The following is a 7,122-nucleotide window of genomic DNA, read 5'->3' as shown; positions in this document are numbered from 1 at the left end:
TATATATATATATATATATATATATATATATATATATATATATATATATATATATATATATATATACATATATATATGTATATATATACATACATATTATTTATACACATAAATATATATGTATATACTTACATACATATATATATATATATATATATATATATATATATATATATATATGTGTGTGTGTGTGTGTATATATATAAATGTAGCTCTTCTTTACAGTTATGTTATCATTTTCCTGTAACTTTTGCCTCATATGTGATGGATTAATCATGCACCCCTAGTTGAGTGGACAGGTTCGTGGGTTTCAACAATTACAACTGAGTGTAGGCTTTTGCTGGTGTTCATGTGTAATGATACTTTTCATATTGGGACAGCAGCTATATGACAATTTGACTGAGTGCCTGTTGAATAATTTTCTGTACCTGTGATGTATGGGAAAATGTTTGTCTAAGAGAGACAGGAATCTTTTACTTATGTTGGCCTTAACATTAAGGAAAAAGTGGGGGGATGAACCAAATTATTCTCCTAGGTCTATTTTTAGGTTTATTTTTGATATTTGTATTATTACTAGAGTTGTAAATTAATTCATCATTAAAGCCACTATTGGCCAGGGCATTGTTGTAGTAGGAGACAGGAGTGTTTTTCTTGCATATACAATAAAGTCTAGATCTACAGGGTCTATATCAACATGTGATTTAGCAAACTTGATCGTCTTATCACGCAACAATCTTGATATAGAGGAATAAAAATCTATAGTATTGAACTGAGTAAATCTAACCCTATGCTTATCTTTAATGTTCTTAAACCAATCTATTACAGTAAAACTGTTATTCCATTGTTGTAGCCTAGTCATCTCTGTAATTTTCATATTGCCAACGTTGTCTCCTTTATTGGACACAGAAACTCGGTTTGCGAAGAGCTGTTGAGGCAAGCGAAAGCGAAATCATGATGGCACCTGTGTCTGGCACTTGTGCCAGTGGCACATGTAAAGACATTCGAGCGAGATCGTTGCCAGTGCTGCTGGACTGGCTCCTGTGCAGGTGGCACGTAAAAGACACCATTTCGAGCGTGGCCGTTGCCAGTACCGCCTGACTGGCCTTCGTGCCGGTGGCACGTAAAAGCACCCACTACACTCTCGGAGTGGTTGGCATTAGGAAGGGCATCCAGCTGTAGAAACTCTGCCAAATCAGATTGGAGCCTGGTGTAGCCACCTGGTTCACCAGTCCTCAGTCAAATCATCCAACCCATGCTAGCATGGAAAGCGGACGTTAATCGATGATGATGATGATGATGTTTCTTAATATTTTTTTAGCTATTAAATTGATTTCAGTCCTCACTGGGTTTAACAACCTACAAGTATGTTTATTATGAAAATTGGGTTTATGGTCTTTTAGACTAATAAAAGCTTTCCTTTTTGCTAAGCATTGTAATCTATCATTGATTTTGCTGTTTAGCAAGGAATTTAGCCTCATCATTAATATCATTGTATCTATCTATGTTAGCTTTCTGATATTGAGTGGAAGGAAATGGTATCAATTAGCAACTTATCATAGAGATCATTAGTAACTTCATACTGGTTGCTGGTCTTATCAGAAAATAGAAACTTCTTTTTAGAGCTTCTAAAGTTTCTAATATCAGATTTCAGCTTGATTCGAAAGGAGTTATGGTACTTATGGAATCTGATACTGGTAACTAAATCAAGGAGGTCTGCCTCAAAAGGAGCTAAGTCTTTTATCCTAGGAGGATATTTACATGTCTTTAAAAAATCATAATGTTCCATAGCTGCGGGAGAAGGTATAACATCAAAAAATAAGGCCTTCCATCTCATCAATCCCACAAGGTCTTCACCTTGCCTGAGGAGTATCCTGAGGTATAGGTTGTTCAATGGTGTAGGTATATCCCGAGCAGAGTAATCAATGTGGTATATACCCGCCCCCCCACCACACACACACACACTAACATGCATACATATACCCAAACACACCACCATCATTATCGTCCTCATCACCACCACCACCATCACCACCACCATCATCATCATCATCATCACCACCACCATCACCACCACCACCACCACCATCATCATCATCACCACCACCATCATCACCACCACCATCATCATCATCACCACCATCATCACCACCATCACCCCCACCACCACCACCACCATCACCATCACCACCACCGTCATCACTGCCACCACCACCATCATCATCATCATCATCTTTGAGTGCTTTTCATATTCTATTATCACTGCCCGTCTTGTACTAGAAGCTCAATTCCATTCTGAGTCCATTTAGCTGGTTTAGAAACAAAAAAAAAAAAACTTGCCCCCATTTTCAACCTCATCCACATTGTCGAACCTCTGTCCATACAGGAAATGAGTAACTGGATGCAAGTGCAATTTCATGATGGCTATGCAGCAGAAACATTTATTCTTAACAACTGCAGCAAGTATATGATGCTTTGAAAGGCCACTATCCAGCATGTGTCAATTGAAGATGCACTCTCCTACAACATGACAATGCCCCAGCATACATTGCCAATATAACCAAGTGTTGTATAATTGACTTTAGAAATTAAAAAAAAAATATGCAGATATAATACTAATCTTCATATTCATTGTAATTGTCAATTGCCTTGGATATACACTCAGTGAGATATTTATAATCCAGTAAAGCAAACCCTGGATTTACCCATTGAATAAATTACATTGGGATTACTTACCTTAAGTAATCCTAGATGCTCCTTACAACTCAATGCAGTTAGCTATAACCTGGATTATAAATGAGTGCTTGTGTGTTTCTTACCTGGGTGCTTTATCCTTATCTATTCATTATATATAGTTGTACAGCAATCTCCCTCTTAAATAAGCAACTTGAACCTAACCACTTGTGTGTACTTAGCCAGAGGTGCATACATAGCTACAGCAGTGGCAAATCAGTTATGCAAATGCATGTATGCAACCAATCACAGCAAGACTCATGCATCACATGGTTTTAGATCATATTTGTTAGTTTTCCTGTCAGTTTTCTCCATGATGTCGAGTAAAGGAAAGGGGAAGCATTTGAATGAAGCACAGAGATCAGATATCACAGTTTCAACAAACTGCACGACATCGTGCTCTACATTGAAGATCAGTAGCTATGTGCAGATGTTCAAGCTGCAGCAGGGAATGATTACAAACTACTTTGATTGCTTTCAAAGGAAGCTAAGTGCAAAAAAAACACAAAATCCGTGTCTTTGCATGACATGTTTAAACAATAAACTTCCACAAGATAAACTTCCACACACACCTTGAGTTGTTTATTACCTATTTAGATGTTCATTAATATTGCCATTGACTAAATCATTAATAAACTTGAACTTAGGATTATTGAAGATTTTGAATTTACTTATCTTGGATCTGTACTTAATCATAAGGTTACTCTACAAAATATCTGGTGTTTTTAAAAAATATGCTTTGACCTAATTAAAGGTCTAGTATTTCCAATTTGAAATACAAATCTAGAGTCAGGATATGATCAGCTTCATAACAGTTTTTATAGCTGTATCAGGTTTCCAAATCTTCCTTTTATATTCTTTGTACTCAAAAACTAAAATAATTCATCCAAATACAATGTTAGCTAAACCTTCATATGCTTAGTTCATTTCACATCATGTCTGTGGATGAACCTTGAAGAAAGTTGTATAGTCTAATAACCAGTTGAAAGTAACTGGATGCAAATGCAAATGCAGTTGCGAGGTAGCTATGCAGCAGAAATATATGTCAGACACATTTAAATCAAATATGCCGTATGATTGACTGTCGAAATAACAAATAAGTAAATCAATCTCCATATTCATTGTAATTGTCTTATATGTATACAATTATATAATATATGTAATATAATATAATAAAATATATATAATCAAAAGACATCAAAGAACAGAGTTAGAAAACTATTTATTATTTAGTTTACCAGGTTGAGTCAAGAATGTTTTTGTATTTCAAGCTTTATTTAATAGTTCAAACAAACGGAAAGCATTTATTCATCAAAATATATCCAATCATGTTCTTTTGTTGGTTGCCATTGTTGTGCCAGAAGTTCAGTTTCACAGTGGTTCCATTTGACTGGTTTCAAAGCAAAACTCTCCCTACACCCATTTTCAATCTCATCCACATTGTTGAACTTTCATCTGTGCAGGAAATGAACCAAGGTGGTAATTTGATGGTGTAAAGTCTTCACTGTAGACAGGGTGAAACACCACTTCCAGCCCCTCAACTTCCTCAAGTTTGCACTTGGTTATATTGGCTATGTATGCTGGGGCATTGTCATGTTGTAGGAGAGTGCATCTTCAATTGACACATGCTGGATAGTGGCCTTTCAAAGCATAATATACTTGCTGCAGTTGTTAAGAATAAAGGTTAGCATTCACAGCATGACCATCTAAGACAAGCTCAAAATACAACTCTCCCTTGAAATTTCACCAAAATTACACGACCTTCTGTTCAACCCACCTTTATTTGACAACAGGTCCTGAAGCTTGGCTGGAACAAAGCCACTCATTTCACTTATTAGGATGAGGAAAATAGATCAATTTTCCTCCTCAGTTGCAATTTGGTGCCAAAGAAACAGGCTTCTTGAGGATTTGCCAGCTGTTGCTTGCAAATGTTCACATGTTGTTCAGCCTGGTCATTGGTCAGTTCATGAGAAGCTTTTCAACAGCATCTGTTTATTAGGCTGAGCTTGTGGAGGTGTCAGCTGATGGTGCTTTGTGAAGAACCAAGTTCTGCCAACAATGTACAAGTGCTTGTACTTGGCTGTTCTTCAACCATTTCAAGCAGGGCCTCATCTTCAACAACAGAAGGTCCCACTGATCTTGGTTTATCTTCAAGGCTGGTGTCACCTTCCTTGAAACATCTAAACCAGTTTTGTATCACACATTCATTGACAGCACCTGAGACTTCCACATCATTAATTTCTTTTGTTGCTGCCCTTGCAAATAGTCTTTTTTTCCACAGGTATCATAAAATGGCTCTTGTTGCAATTTTTTCACCGTTCATTATCAAATAATTAACAATTAATGTTTTTATGTTATATATGAAAATAAAGAATAAACAATTCAACTATGATTGGACAAGTTGTGTCAAATTAATGATGTAAAAAGTTATAATTCCCTACACTGCCATCCACTCAACCATTGTAAGGTATAATGGAATGGGAAAAAATAATGACAGAGCTTGGTCAAATCATCCAAAAGTAACTTCTAAATCACAGGATAAGTTCATCAGTCACCAGTCTTCAAAACAGATGCCAGACAGCAAATGAAATCGCTGCACAACTAAGTGAAGCCGGCGAAGTTAATGTGTCTCTGACAACCATGAGGAGGGGATTCATTGCTGCCTGTCTAAATTGCGCTACCAGAAAACCACTGCTTCAACCTGTGAATAAACATAAGTGACTCATATGGGCCAGAAAACACCAAACCTGGACCGTTGATCAATGGAAACAAGTACTCTGGGACTGATGAACCAAAGTTTGAAATCTTCAAATCCCAGTGTAGAGTTTATGTGAGGCAAAGAATTGGTGAACTGATGACTCCTGAGTGTATAGTTGCAACTGTAAAGCATGGTGAGGGAAGTGTGATGATCTGGGGGTTTTGGTGATATTTTCCTGTAACTGCCTTACCAGAAATTAATATCAATGGTGCTTCTCCCTAGCATAAAACCAAACTGAATCTCATCTAGGCTAACTCTCACCCTAATTAGTTGGGCTATGACCCTCTCCACAACTTTCACCCGGATTTGATCCAACAGTTTGATACCTCTGTAATTATTTCTATTTAAGGCATCACCTTTACCTTTGTAGCAGTTGATTATGGTGCTACTACACCAGTCATTGAGTATGACTCCTTCATGAATCACCTGATTTACAATATGGGTGACTAGACCATAATCCACGCCACCAGATATTTTAAGCATCTCAGCAGCAGTGATTCCTGATGGGCCTGGTGCTTTCCCTGTCTTCATATTCTTAATTGCTTTATCTACCAAGATACTGTCAATCCAGATAGCTGGTCTCTCAACTGGGTCAACATTTGGCACTCTCCTTCTCCCATTTGTTCTCCATGTTCAGCAGTCTTTCATAATAGCAAGTGTACCATCATCCATGTAGACACATTTCTCTTTTATGACATCACAATTTTCTTTCAAACACTGTCTAGCAATCTGAAATACTTCAAGTCTTTGATCCTCATGTCACTGAACATAGGCAAACTTCTTCTTTTCTGCTTCTCCCCTGGCTAGATATACCTGTCTCCTAGCTTCCCTTCTAACTATCTGATACAATTCTCTGCTACTCCCACTCTTCAAGGCCTTCCAGGCCTATTTCTTTGCTCTAGTTGCCCTGTCTACAGCATCATTCCACCACCACATCACCCTAGGTCTGGATGGGACTTTGCACCAGCTGCGGATTTGGTCTGTGGAATCCTTCTGGGCTGGACTAATCTATGCTGGGTGGTACATTCTTCACCAGGGAAGGTCTTAGTATTTAAGAGTAACTATGCATCCTGCTGTCTGGTGAGAATGTAATGGATCTGGCTAGCACAGTCACCTGATTGAAAGGTTATCAGGTGGCTGGTTGGCTTCCTGAAATTGGTGTTGCAGATCAATAAGTTATTTGCATCACAGAACTCCAGTAGCCTTGTTCTTTCTTCGTTTTGGGAACCAACTCCATGGACCCCATGTACACCATGGAAGATACCAAGCTGCCATCTGACATGCCCATTGAAATCCCCAGCCATGAAGATGAGATCATTGTCACTCATCTTTGAGGTGGCATGCAAAAGAATATCATAAAAGTGGTCCTTCTGTTCATTTTGTAGGCCTGCTTGTGGGATATAATTGTCACTATATTATTCTGCAAGAATAGCCTGAGCTTAAGTACTCTGTCACACACTCTGGCTACCTCTATCACCTTATCCACTCATTTCTCTGCAAGAGGTATGCCCACACCACCTACCCTGTCTTTCCTGAGGAACCTGGCTGAGGTACCTCTCCATCTTACCTCTTGGATGCAACATACATCAACACGCCTTTGTTTAAGCATCTCCACAATCTCGCTAGACCTACCT

Source organism: Octopus bimaculoides, chromosome 25 (assembly GCF_046866305.1).
Source record: "Octopus bimaculoides isolate indiv1 chromosome 25, ASM4686630v1, whole genome shotgun sequence".
Taxonomy (NCBI): Eukaryota; Metazoa; Mollusca; class Cephalopoda; order Octopoda; family Octopodidae; genus Octopus; species Octopus bimaculoides.
This window is presented reverse-complemented; position numbering follows the sequence as displayed.